Source organism: Bubalus bubalis, chromosome 9 (genome assembly GCF_019923935.1).
Source record: "Bubalus bubalis isolate 160015118507 breed Murrah chromosome 9, NDDB_SH_1, whole genome shotgun sequence".
NCBI lineage: Eukaryota > Metazoa > Chordata > Mammalia > Artiodactyla > Bovidae > Bubalus > Bubalus bubalis.
The window spans coordinates 94,421,797-94,436,171 of NC_059165.1; the positions used below are offsets into that span (position 1 = coordinate 94,421,797).

General features: G+C 48.5%; 1 protein-coding gene across 1 annotated transcript in view; it reads left to right on the top strand.

Moving 5' to 3' along the window:
- The first annotated feature begins 607 nt into the window (after positions 1-607).
- The window catches only part of ELAVL1 (ELAV like RNA binding protein 1), a 37,128-nt gene continuing 23,360 nt past the window's right edge, over positions 608-14,375 (top strand). The window contains exon 1 of the mRNA XM_025293383.2: positions 608-746. The gene's annotated coding sequence lies outside the window, so the exon portion shown is untranslated. The remainder of the gene's footprint in view (positions 747-14,375) is intronic.

Below are 14,375 nucleotides of genomic sequence, written 5' to 3' on the forward strand. Positions count from 1 at the left end.
ATCGGCACATAGTAGGCGGTCAATTAAATTTTAATGAACGGACGTTAGGCTGAGCCTCAGGGCACCCGTTAGCTCTAATAATCAACACAGATGGAACACTGACCATGTCCCTAGGTCCGCCTCTTCACTACAGCAGATAAGGAAACTAAGTCCGGGCGAGGTGACGTAACCCCAACCCAACCGCACGCAGTGCGGAAACGTCGGGGCCGGGATTCGAACCCCGGTTGTCACCGCAGCCCAGGCGCGCTGACGGTTCCTACCTTGCAGATTGGTGACGGCGGCCGAGGAGGCGGCGGGATAAACAGGCGCGAGACACACACCATGCCCAGGACAAGGGGAGCGACTCTTCGGCCGCCGCCTCCCGTCGGCCTCCGTGGGCCAGGCCACAGCTGGCCCTCTCCGCGGCCATCGCTGGCCACCCGCGCGTCTCTGCCTGCCGCCGAGCTCTTCGCAGGCGGCGCCAGCCGGAAGTCCCGCCCCCGCCGCGCGCCCCGGGGCGCCGCGACAGCAACGCGGGCCAATGAGAAGCGCGCCGTGGCGGACGCCGGCCAATGGGCGCGCGCGCCGGGGGGGCGTGTCCGGGCCGCGGGCCGGAGCGGGTCGTGCGCGCTGAGGAGGAGCCGCCGCCGCCGTCGCCGTCGCCGCCGCTACCGCCAGCGCTACCGAGGCCGAGCGGAGCCGTTAGCGTCGCGCCGCCGCCGCCCGCCTGCCCAGGAGCAGCCCCGGGCCCACCCGCCCGCGTCCAGGTGAGGCGGGGGCCTTCGACGGCGCCCGACGGGGTAGGCCGCGGCAGGCCTGAGCTCGCCTGGCCCGGCCGCGGGCGCTCGCGGGCCTGCACCGGCCGAGGCCCAGGCCGCGCCGGGCCGGGAGGGGACGCGCGCGGGCCTCGGCGAGCGGGCGGGGGCCGGCCGGTGTGGGCGCCAGCGACAGGCCCAGGGCCGGATTCCTCGGCCGCCGCGAGGGCCGAGGTAGGGGTCGCGGCGTGGGCACGCGCCTGGCGGCCGGGCTCCGCGGCCGGGCCCGGGTAGCCTTGCAAGCCGGGTATCCGGGGGCGGGAGAACGGAGCCAGAGGCGAGGGAGTGGAGTGAGCGCCCTCAGCTCTCGGAGGTCACGGCCCCCGGGCTCGCTCCTTTTGTAGCGGTTGTCAGAGGACCGCGGTGGATCTGAGGTCCTCTTAGAAGTGTACAAACCCTTCGGTATGTATGAGAGCCCTAGGGGAAGAAAGAAAAATATTTTTTGAACACCGTCTCTAACAAAACAGTTTCTGGGGTGTGGGACGTCTGGATTTGTAAAATGTGTGTGTTGAAAACAAACTGCACGCAATTGAACAATGGGGGATGGATGCTCTTCCTTTTCCGGCGTCCTCTGCTGCTAGGCATATTAAAAATGGGTTCTGATACCCACTGTGTGCAGGGCAGGTGGAGAAGAACTTCTGCAGGTGCCGCCCCTGGAGGAACAGAGCCCCCCCTCACAGAGTATTCATGGGCGATCTGAATAGCCAAGGCTCCAAAAGTGGGACGTTGGGGAGGCGGATTCTCTCGAAAAGCGTTTCTCAACCTTGGCACTACTGACATTTTGGGTCTGATCATTCTGGGTTTGGGTGGAGAAGGGGCTGTCCCTGGCATCTACCCACTTAGATGCCAGCAGCATCTTCTTCCCCCATTTGTGAAGATCAAAAATATCTTCAGAGATTTCCGAAAGTACCACACACATACTCACATGTGTGAGAACCACTCCTGGACTAAATGAATGATCTTCCACTAGAAGCACCCCTAGCCCTATTTCTGATTCCTTGAAATCCAGAGTTCCCAAGACGTTGGACAAACTCTACTGTGGGAGCCTTAGTTTGCTTATCTGTAGAATGGGATGGATGAGACTATTGCTGTGCAGATTTAAGGATTTGGGAAGCCTTAGCATTCTGCATGACCTGTGCCTGAGGAGACACTGAATATATAATGTTATAAATAGTCGACCATATTTAGTGAGGATTTACTATGTGCTATCCACGGATGGACATTGATCTCCAGCCCTTGAGGTGGGTGCTGTCTGTTGTAAGTTCCGTTTTAGGAACAAAGAAGCCCAGTAGGTCGCTTAGTGAGACCAGTCTCATACGGGAAAGTGGCTAATGGCAGGATTTGAACTCAGGCACTCTGACTCAGATTTCTTACCTTTAACGGCCAAGTTTTACCACACTTATAATCCCAGCATCTGGGGGACCTGGAGAGACGTTCCATTCATGTATCACTGAGCATTTTCTGTGTGCAGAGCTTTGTGCTAGGATCTGTTATAAAAATATTTGACTTAAAGGCCCATGAAGAAAGCAAGATATATGAACATCTCAAAAGGTGGAACTAAATAATGTTTATGTTGAAGAGGCGGAGTTTCGGATTGGCTGTGTTGAGTGTGAAGTCATGGGGCAGTAAGTGGAAAATGAGAGGTTTATGAAAGTACCGTCTTCCTAAGGCCCTGCTTTTGTGTCAGTCCTGCCTCCCATCTCTTATCACCTTTCCACACTCAAGCAAGATCTGATTATGTTATTCCCAATCAAGAGTGTTTGGGTGGAAAATAAATTAATTTTTAAACCTTTTTAGGTGGCTTAAAAGCTGAAGTCGAGGATCCTTTGCACATTCTAACCGCTCCCCCCACCCCCACCCCCCTCTTCCTTTCTGATTTTGCCTGCACATAGGCCCCAATCTCCGACCCTCACTGCCTGTTGCCCCCACTTTCTGGAATGTCGGTCTCCTCCACCTGGAGATCTCTTCCTCATGCTGTGTGGCCCAGGTTGAAGCTCTCTCACCATATGAAGCCTCCCCAGACTGCTGCTTTTTCTCTACCCTCACCAGTAGTTCCTCACTCCTGTCCACATCTCATTCAATGGAATCAGGTTCAGTGCTGAATGGTGAAAGAAGTACAGCCGCCTCCTTTCGCCCCTAGGTGGCAGTAGCTAAGCGGCAAGGCCGACCTGAGACTGAGTCAGGGGAAGAACAAGAGGAAACCAGCCTGTGGGAGGGAAGTTAGTTTTGCTTCCCTCCTTTAGCTGACTCTCTGCCCTCGGCTTCTGAGTCCCAGGCTCTGTTCTAGGCTCTGGGGAGGCACTGGTGATTGCAGCGAATGCACAGATTGTTTCAGCCCACTCTGTTGAGCGTGGTAATTATGGTTATGTGCCTGCTGATGTGGAAACACAGAAAAGGAAACTGTTAACCTAGCCCTGGTGGGCAAAGGTAATCACCGTCCTGGAGGAGGTGAAACAGGAGGGGAGGGGTTATCCAGGCCCAGACTGTGGGGAAGGGCTTGGTAGGATGCAAGAACCACACCAGCCAAGCATGGAGGTGGGGATGTCTTGGTTTGTTCAGAGACCCACACGGGATCTGGTAGTTCAGAGGCAAGAAAGGTGAAGCGAGTGGTGGTAAGAGGACTCTGATAGCTGGTGTGCAGAGGGAAAGGGTGTTGTCCTGCAGACCAGGCCAAGGGGAGCTCTCTGACAGTTTCATTCCACAAAGCGAAGGGGTCAGGTCTGCACACAAGACAAAGAGCTGGAGGAGAATATTGCTGAAAGCCAGCAAACTGCTTCGGAGGTGATGACTTTCCTGTAAATCAGAAGGGTCAAAAATATGACCCAGGGCTGTGGTGGTCTGGAAGTAGGGGGTGGGTTTGAGACCCAGTTAGGGGGTAAAGGACACAGGGCTCAGTGGGTGTTTAGCTGTGGGATGTGAAAAAACACTGGGCAATGATTCGGCGCCCTGCCTGAGTGCCCAGTAGGTGGATAACGGTCACTCAGAGAAACAGAGAAGACAAAAGAAGGAGCAGTTTAGCATGTAGACATAGACAAAATAGCACATCACTTGAGTAGGATACGTGTACCTTCTGTGGATATACAGACCGGAAGTGGGGAGGTGGCAGAAGGTAGCGTCCTGTCCTGAGGTGTCGATGGGACTCACTCATATGTTCACTGTCCATTCTCACTCGTGAGCACTGGCCAAGTCAGTGAGCACAGTTTTATAGACTGAACATGTAAAACCTTACTGTTGGCTCATTATTGTGGGAAACAGGGCGGAGGGGAAGAAATTGCCTCCTCGAGGAATTTACAACCTGAGCTGGGGAAAAAAGACATAGATGTGTGAGATTAAAGTAATGAAAGGAGGAAGCCATGGGTAGCGACAGCCTGGAGAGCCTTGAAAGAAATGATTGTTTGTTACTTGGGGTTTGTTCTTGATGAAGGAGGCGGTATCCAAACTGGTCATTGTCATCAGAGAGGTGTGGGCAGCTATTTCCAGCTGCCGCCAGCAGCCTAAGTAAGAGAAAAGGTGAATGCAGAGAAGTCCAGAACGCTAAGGGGACCGGTTTGGGCAGGCAGAGGATCAAGAAGGTGGGCTTGGAGATGAATCTAGAGAAGTATGCCAGGATCAGGTGGCACAGGGTTTCTCAACACAGTCAAGAAGTGAGTTTGGAAAAGCGCTTTTCTTTTATTCCTCCCCCCCCCCCCCCAGATATTTATTTGTTTATTTGGCTGTGCCAGGTCTTACTTGTGTCATGTAGGATCTTTAGTTGTGGCCTGTGAACTCTTTTGTTGTGGCATTTGGGATTTAGTTCCCTGACAGAGATTGAACCTGCACCTTCTGCATTGGAAGTGCGGAGTCAGCCACTGGGCCACCGGGGAAGCCCTGAGAGTAAGGACAGACAGACCAGTCAAGAGGCTTCGGTAGGACAGAGATGGCCCAGCACTCGCCTGAGGGTCAGCACTGGGACTGCTGTTTTGTCTTCTACACCCACTGCCTTGCTCGTGCTGGCATGTGATTGCACTCTGTGTGTGCTGGGGGAAAGAAGGGAGCTCAGAGGTGACTGGATCCAGCCACCTGTCAGGGAGACAGTCATGCCAGAGGAAAGATTTACAGGAGAGGAAACAGCGCAGAGCAACCCAATGGCAAGACTGATGTCGCCACAGACAGAAATCGGGAGACAGAGGAATGGGAGTGAACTGGGGGGAGAAGGCCAAACAATGCTTGGTGTGAAATAATCATGTGGCAGGGAGACTGGATAGGAGTCAGTCTGCCCAGAAGGTGACAGTGACCTGAACAGGGACGATGGCAGAGAGATGGAGGGAGAGTGAGGCATCTCAGATGCAAAACCAGCAGAAACTGGTGCTCACTTAGGCTTGGGGGATGGGAGAGGTGGCCTGGGGGACAAGTGTAAATGGGTGCCACCAAATGAAGTGATTCAAGGGGAGGGGAAGGTTTGAAGAGGGGGGTGAGAACAGAAGGAGACATGAGGATGCTTGCACCTGGAAGTGGGGAGGGCAGGGAGACACGTGCTCACCTTGACTTTGTTGGTAAAGTCAGAGTGAGAGGACGAGACTTGAATGAGGTTCATGTTGCTGGTGAACAGATGAGGAGACCCGCCAGTTCGTCTCAGGATATGTGTGTAATTGATGTGTGACTGACCAGGGACTACCACGGATCTCTTCTGTGTCCCATGGGTGCTTGTGATCCCTGGCTCTGGAATGCACCGTGGCTTCTGTGGAACCCAGGCCTATTAGAAATGGCCTCAGAGGTGCAGATCATTTCCAGGGCCCCAAGTGGAAAGGGTCAGTGTGGTCCTTAGTGGGCGCTCGCCATGTGTCAGGAACTGTGCTGAGAGCTGAAGCAGGGGGTGACGCCTCAGTTTGCAGACAGGGAGACGGAAGCTCCGGGAAAGGAAGTGACATCCCTGACAGTTCAGCTGATGAGCAGTAAGGTTAGTGTTGGAGCTCAGGTCTGATAAAGCCCGTGGGTTTTTCCTCCTGGGCCAGGTTGCTCTGCAGTTTCATGTGAGAGCCCTGGAGGGGCCTTGATCAACTGGAACTCCTAGCAGGGCTGTGGGTGTGATCCAGTGCCCTCGGGGTCTATGGAGCGCTCTGGCTGGACTGGACACCCAGCTGCACCCACTCTGCCTCTCTCCTGGGCTTCTCAGACTGGCAGGCATGGACTTGCCGTGACTTAGCTGTCCCCATTGGACAGCTTTCGTCACTGTGGGCTGTGGGAAGGGACGAGGAAGGAAACTGAGTTGATCTCAGTGAGCCCTCACCTTGCATAGTGGTTGTAATTGGGTCAGGTAGCGCTGTCAGTTTTTTTTTTTCTGGCACCACAGCGTTTCCTGGGTGACCTTACACTCCAAAGACTTTCACCTTGAAGAACTCAGGACTTTGCATCTGGAAAGGACGGCAGAAATAATTGAGTCCAGGCCCTGTCGTGTGATGTGTGAGGTGTCAGGCTTGAGCCCCAGGATATATTTGACTTGTTCTAGTTTTGTTCTGGCCCAAGTAGAAAGCCTGTTCTGTGACTATAAACCAAGACAGATGCTCATAGGTGCCTGATGGAAACTGATCTTGCTGCTTTGCATATGTACCACCTATGTATGCTTTTATATCATTTATATACACACACACATACACTCACATGTATAGGGTATCTCTCCCTTATATACACAGGAGGTATACTACTGATGTGAGCAACATCTTTGAGGTCACACGACCAGAACTTTTGAAAATAGCTCAGTAGGGCTGAAAACCCTCAGAGATCGTCCCAATGGGACTTGTCCATCACAGATCCGTTACCAGAAACATTTCCAAATCAGCAGGGATCGCTTTGCTACACTAAGTTTCTCGTTTTGCTCCCTGCAGTTGTCTTTGGTGCATGGGTTGGGCTGGGATGGGATGACCATAAAAAAGTAAGATACTAAATGTATTAAATAGATTGTTGATACAATTTCCAGCCACCCTTCTTTAACATCAAATAATGCATCAAATACATATGATTCCCAGTGTGCCTGTACCCCTCTTCTGTGTGTGCCTGGTATGTTTGCCAGATACCCCTGGGGACCCTTGGCAACAGTGATGTAGCCTTGACCCTCAAAACTTTCACTGATGTGGGTGAAAAACAAATAATTATGAGTCAGAGTGATTTGTGCAACAATGAAGGTTCACACCAGCAGTGTGCAGGCACTGAGAACAAGAACAACTGAGCATCTTGGGAGATTCTTTAAAGATAAATGAAGAGGTGATGGAGAGGGAGGGCTGTCCCTGCCAAGGGAGCAGCTGAAACAAAAGCACAGAAAGATGAAGGTCCGCAGCATGCTGGGGACGGTCAAGTGAAGGGAGAGGGGGGGACGAGCAGGGGCCATTGCAGCAGGCCTGGCATTTTATCCTCGGAAGACTGCTCTGCAGCGACAGCTTGAGGGTTGGTCCTGCCACTAATGAACAGGGTGACGACTGCCCCTGGACAGAGTCGTGTAACCGCTGAGCCTCAGCAGGTGGTGACTCCACTGTCAGGGAGAACCGGCGGGGCGGGAAGTGGGGGAGCTGGCTTGGTGGAGCTGGGGGGTAACCTGGAGATGGCCACAGGACTGCCACTTGGAGGGGCGCTGAGTAACAGGAGGCAGGGTCTGGCGAGTGAGAGATGGCTGGAGTCATCGATTGTCAGGCAGACACCAAGACCAGGTTGTGGTTGGTGCTTCCGGGGACAGCTGTGCAGATTTGGAAAGGTCAGGGGAAGGGACGTGAACTGCAGGGTGGCACCGAAGCACCAAGAAACTGCTCTTGGGGTTTGAGTTCTTCAGCAGTGCCAGTTGACCAAGAATGGGGCCCACAGGGGGCTGCTCAGCCTGACTGGGCATGTCAGGAGGAGGCAGCATGCCAAGGACAGGGCTGTCATGCAGAAGCTTTACGCTTTCAATCTTTAAAAAAATTAAAAAAAAATTTTTTTTTTTTGGTCGCACCATGGCACGGCATGTGGGGAGTTCCCTGACCAGGGCTTAAACCAGTGCCCCCTGCAGTGAACAGGCAGAATCTTAACCACTGGACCACCAGGAAAGTCCCTAAAATTTATTTTTTAATTCAGTTTTCGGTGTAGAGTTGAGTTTTTACAAATGAATATGACCACCACCGTGAAAGAGGAGAGGGAAAACGTTGGCTTAAAGCTCAACATTCAGAAAACAAAGATCATGGCATCTAGTCCCATTACTTCACGGGAAATAGATGGGGAAACAGTGGAAACAGTGTCAGACTTTATTTTTTTGGGCTCCAAAATCATTGCAGATGGTGACTGCAGCCATGAAATTAAAAGACGCTTACTCCTTGGAAGGAAAGTTATGACCAACCTAGATAGCATATTGAAAAGCAGAGACATTATTACTTTGCCAACAAAGGTCCATCTAGTCAAGGCTGTGGTTTTTCCAGTGGTCATGTATGGATGCGAGAGTTGGACTGTGAAGAAAGCTGAGTGCCGAAGAATTGATGCTTTTGAACTGTGGTGTTGGAGAAGACTCTTGAGAGTCCCATGGACTGCAAAGAGATCCAACCAGTCCATTCTAAAGGAGATCAGCCCTGGGTGTTCTTTGGAAGGAGTGATGTTGAAGCTGAAACTCCAGTACTTTGGCCACCTCATGCAAAGAATTGACTCATTGGAAAAGACTCTGATGCTGGGAGGGATTGGGGGCAGGAGGAAAAGGGGACAACAGAGGATGAGATGGCTGGATGGCATCACCAACTCGATGGACTTGAGTTTGAGTGAACTCCAGGAGATGGTGATGGACAGGGAGGCCTGGCGTGCTGCAATTCATGGGGTCACAAAGAGTCGGACACAACTGAGCGACTGAACTGAACTGAACTGAATGATCATGATATTAGAAAATTTTATCACCTGGGAAACAAAAATATTTCCCCATGTTCTCCTTGTGAAGTCAACCCTTCCCCCACTGCTTGCGCTTGGCAACCACTGATTTATCTGTAACCTCTGGAGAAGCTTTTGCCTTTTCCAGAATGGAACCATGCAGTAGCCTTTGAGTCTGTTTTCAGTCACTCAGCAAAATGTATGTGAGAGTCTTACGAATTGCGTGAATAGTAGTACCTTTTTAATTGCTGAATACTGTTCCATCGTATGGTGTACTGTAGTTTATCCACTGGAGGTTCAAGGGACTTTTGGATTGTTCCAGTTTTTGGCAATTATGAAGAAGACTGCTCTGCATGTAAATCAATGACATTATTACACACCTTCATACCCTACACAGAAATAAACTCATACTGGATTAAAGACTTATTAAGACATGACACCATAAAAACTCATAGAAGAAAACATAAAGCATTCTTTGACATAAATTATACCATTTTTTTCTTAGGTCAGTCTCCCAGGCAATAGAAATAAAAGCAAAAACAAACAAGTGAAATCTAATCAGACTTACAAGCTTTTGCACAGCAAAGGAAACGATAAACAAAATGAAAAGACAACCTACAGCCTGGGAGAAAAAATTTGCAAATGATGCAACTGACAAGGGCTTACTTTCCAAAATATACAAATAGCTCATACAACTCGGAAAAAAACAACCAAATCAAAAAATGGGCAGAAGACCTAAATAGACTTTTCTCCAAAGAAGACAGGTGGTCAATAAGTACATGAAAAGATGCTCAACATTGCTATTAGAGAAATGCAAAACAAAACCACAGCAAAGTATCACCTCACACCAGTCAGAATAGCCATCATCAAAAAGTCTACAAATAATAAATGCTGGAGAAAGTGTGGAGAAAAAGGAACCTTCTTACACTGCTGGTGGGAATGTAAATGGGTGCAGTCACTATGGGGAACAGTATGGAAGTTCCTCAGAAGAACTAAAAATAGAGCTACCATATGATCCAGCAATTCCACTCCTGGGCATATATCCAAATAAAACGAACTCATAAAGATACATGCACCCCTATGTTCATAGCAGCAGTATTCACAATAGCAAGACATGGAAACAGCCTAAATGCCCTTAAACAGAGGAATGGATATAGAAGATGTGGTACATATATACAATGGCATACTACTCAGGCATAAAAAAAGAATGAAATAATGCCATTTGTGGCAGCATGGATGGACCTAGAGATTATCACATTAAGTGAAGTAATTCAGAAAGAAAAAGACAAATACCATGTGAGATGTCACTTATATTTGGAATCTAAAGTATGGCACAAGTAAACCTGTGAACAAAACAGAAACCGACTCAGACACAGAGAACATGCTTGTGGTTGCCATGGGGGAGGGGAGGGGATAGCAGAGGCAAACATGTATATATAAGATGGGTAAACAACAAGGTCCTACTGTATAGCATAGGGAACTATATTCCATATCCCATAATAAACCAAAATGGAAAAGATTATGAAAAAACAAACACATAAAAAATAAAAACTGAATGTTTAAAAAAATGAATAAAGCTGCTATTAACATTACTGCATAGATTTTTATATAAACAAAAGTTTTTATTTCCCATGTGTGAGTACTAGGACTAGGGTTGCTGGGTCATATGGTAAGTTTATGTTTAAGTATAAGAAGCTGCCAAGCTGTTGTCCACAGCGGCTTTAACATTTTTATATTGCCACCAGCAATACATGAGAGTTCTAGTTTCTCCACTGCCTCACCAGAGCTCAATATGGTCTGTTGTCATTGTTTGCTTTCTTGCTTTTATTTTTGTTTTAGACCTCCTATATGCCTAGATGGGTAACAGTGTTTTGATGTGGTTTGTCTGTCTTTTGGTCATGCAGGATATTAGTTTCCCGACCAAGATGGAACCTAGGCCCTTGGCAATGAAAGTGTGCAGTCCTAACCACTGGACTGCCAGGGAATTCCCTTGATGTGGTTTTAATTTGTGTTTTCCTGATAACCGATAATGTTGAGCATCTTTTCATGTGTTTGTTTGCCATCCATATATCTTTTTTGGCTTGGTATCTGTTCACATTGTTTGCCATTTAAAAAATTGAGTTGTTTTCTTACTGTTTAGTGTCAGAGGTTTTTCTTTAAAAAAAAAAAAAAAAAGTTCTGGATACAAGACCTTTCTCAGACACATGATTTGCAAATATAATCTTCTGGATTATAATTTTCCTAGCAGTGTCTTTTGCAAGAGCAAAAGTTTTCAATTTTGATGATATCCAGTTTATCAATTTTCTTTTAAATGGATCTGGCTTCGTGCATGGTACCTAAGAAATCTTTGCTTCACCCAGTGTCACAAAGATTTTCTCCAAGAAATTGTTCAATTTTTACATTTTAGAACAGAGGTCGGCACACTTTTTCTGTAAAGAGCCAGATGGTAAATATTTTCAGCTTTATGGACCATATGGTCCCTGTCACAGTTACTCAGCTCTGTCACTGGAGTGCAAAAACAGCCATAGACAGAACATAAACAAATGAGAGTAGCTGTGTGCCAATAAAACTTTATTTATAAAAACAGGCTGTGGTCTGAACAAATTTGGCCCATGGGCCATGGTTTGCCAACCACTGATTTAGAAAGCAAATTTTTTGCCAGGCATTGAGGACAGCCCACTCTGGTAATTACTGCCCAGTTTATTATCTGTGAAATCTGTGTGAGAGAAAAGGCAGAAGAGTAAAACAAGAGTGGAGAGGGAGATAGAGGGAAAAGGGGGGAAGGAGGAAGAAAAAGATTTGAGTCACATTTTGAGCAAACTTCAGCATGCATTTTAATTCTTTAGTTAATCCTTGTATTTTGGTTCAGGCTTCAGCCAGTGTTTTTGTTTGTTTCTGAGCTGCTGCTGCTGCTAAGTTGCTTCAGTCGTGTCCGACTGTGAGACCCCATAGATAGCAGCCCACCAGGTTCCTCCATCCCTGGGATTCTTCAGGCAGAAACACTGGAGTGGGTTTCCATTTCCTTCTCCAGTGATCTTAAAATCTCATGGCTACAGACAGTTTAACAGGTTTGTGGAGTTTTTCCTGATCAAACCTGTTAATGCCATGCTTTTTACTGAAAATGGTATTTATTTAACCATCTCCGATTAATACATATTTATGTTTTGTTTTCTTTGGCCTTGAGGCATGTGGGATCTTAGTTCCCTAACCAGGGATCAAACCTAGGTCCCCTGCGGAGTCTTAACCACTGGACCTCCAGGGAAGTCTCTAATACATATTTAGATTATATCCAGTGTTTTACCAGCCTTGGGGTCAGCATGTTCCTTGCACATATTTCCCTGCACTTGTGTGATTATTTCTGTAGCGCAGTTTCCTGCAGCTCTAAGTCAGAGGGTAGCATTCACATTAAACATTCTGATAGGCCTGCCATGTTGTCTTTCCAAAAGGTTGCACTTTGCACACTCATATTGGTGGTGTATAAGAGTGTTTAAAAAAAGGTGGGGGAAGGGTGTGTTTTTTTCTCCACTTATCCTTACTTACTGCTAAGTCACTTCAGTCGTGTCTGACTCTGCGACCCCGGAGACGGCAGCCCACCAGGCTCCCCTATCCCTGGGATTCTTCAGACAAGAACACTGGAGTGGGTTGCCATTTCCTTCTCCAATGCATGAAAGTGAAAGTGAAGTTGCTCAGTCGTGTCCGACCCTCAGCGACCCCATGGACTGCAGTCTTCCAGGTTCCTCCGTCCATGGGATTTTCCAGGCAAGAGTACTGGAGTGGGGTGCCATTGCCTTCTCCTTACTTACACTGGGTTTTATCCATCCTGGATTGTAGTCCCTCTGACTGACACAAAGTAGCATCTCCTTTTATTTTGCATTTTCTTCATTGTTTGTGTGAACTTGAACCTCTTTTCTTACCTTATTGGCTGTTTAACTGCCAGCATCTATTAGTTTCCTCTCATATCCTTGATCCATTTCTCTGTTAGTGATACATTGGCTTTTTTCATATTGATGTCTAGATACCTTGAATCAGTTTTTCTCAGTGTCAGCAGTACTGACACTTGAGATAATTTCTGGTTGTGGGGGCTGTCTTGTCCTGTGCCTTATGGAGTGTTTAGCAGCATCCCTGGCCTCTAACCACTGGGTGCCAGTGGCACAAGGCTCTCCCATCCTGATGGCCAGCAGTGCCCCCAGATGCTGCCCAGTGTCCCACAGAGGACGGGGCAAAATCACCCAAGGTGAGAACCCAGCTCTGAGTGAGATAATGAGGAGCTGGCACTTTCTCCCTGTCAGCCTGCTGCTTGCCTGTGATGTCTTTGCCATCCAGGAGTTTCTAACCTTGTGAAGTCTCCCTTTCCAATCTTTTCTTTTATGACTCTTGATGCTAAACTAACTGCTTTTTAAAGAGCAGGAAGCATAGACCATTTTCAAAAAAGAAATACTAGGAGACAAGACTGATTTTGCATGTTGTGTACAGTCTGAAGCAAGTGAGAGCTGGAAGGTAGAGAAGACCTGAATGTCTCCCCCAGGAAACTCAGAACCAGACCTGATTCCTCTCTCCGTGTTGTTATGGGGCAGGCGGGAAATCCTGTGCAGGAGATGTGTGCTGGTTTTTATATAACCGCTGGCAAGACTATTTTTAGAGGAGGCGAAATGCTCTAGACACTGGGCACTGGGTTTTGAAGCATAAAGTCAGAACTGGGCAGTAAGAATCTGGAGAAAGGGTTGGGCTGCCCTGGAGACCTCCCGACTAGTGGGCAGCAGGGCCTTTTTCTCAGTGATGACTTTCAGCTCCATAGAGATGCCTGCTTCTTTAGAGCCAAGGACACAGGACTTCACAGCAGTGCCTGTGAGCAAAACCTCGAGTGAGTGGTGCTTCCAGAAGAGCAGTTTTGAGCCAACTTTCCTCTGAAGCCATCTCTGTGCCCTGCTGGTGTCGCTGAAAGTCAGGATTTCTGTAGGCAGCTTAAGGTGTTCCAGAGCCTGCCAGCTTTGGAGACAAAGGCCCCCTAACTGGTAGAGAAATCGTAACCTCTTTCCTAGCTCAGTCACTCTGTCTTGTGAGGAAAGCAGTGCAGAGGCCCTCTGCCTGCTGGCCGGAGGACAGACAGGGTGTCTGGGTGGACCGCCCCGGCGCTTGTTGCAGGCTCCTCCATGTCCCACTGCATCAGTAGTGCACATGGAGACCGAACAAAGCAATCCAAGATCTTTAGAGTGTTCTCAAGACGCCCCAAACACTTTTCCCAGAGGCTCCAGTCGTGGTACTGGAATTGTTTGTGGGCTTGCTTCTTTAAAGCCCTCTTATTAAGTGCAAATGGTTAAACTTGGACTAGTTCTGGTTTTGTTTCGGTAGACTTTATTTTTAGAGCAGTTTTAGGTTCATAGAAAGATTGTGAAGAGAGTCCAGAGTGAATTTCCCTATACCCTTCCGCAGGCACAGTTTCCGTCCCCTATTACTAAATCTTGCCTTAGTGTGGTATTTTGTTGTAATAGATGAACCCTTGTTGTTACCTAACTAAAGCCCAGGGTTTGCCTTAGAGTTCTCTCTTAGGGAAAAAAAAAAATCTTCTTTATTTGTTTATTTTTGGTTGTGCTGGGTCTTCCTCGTTGCATGTGGACTTTCTCTGGTTGCAGTGAGCAGAGGCTCCTTGTCATTACAGTGCATGGGCTTCTCGCTGCAGGGGCTTCTCTTGTTGCAGAGAACGGGCTCTGGGCCCACGGGCTTCAGTGGTTGCAG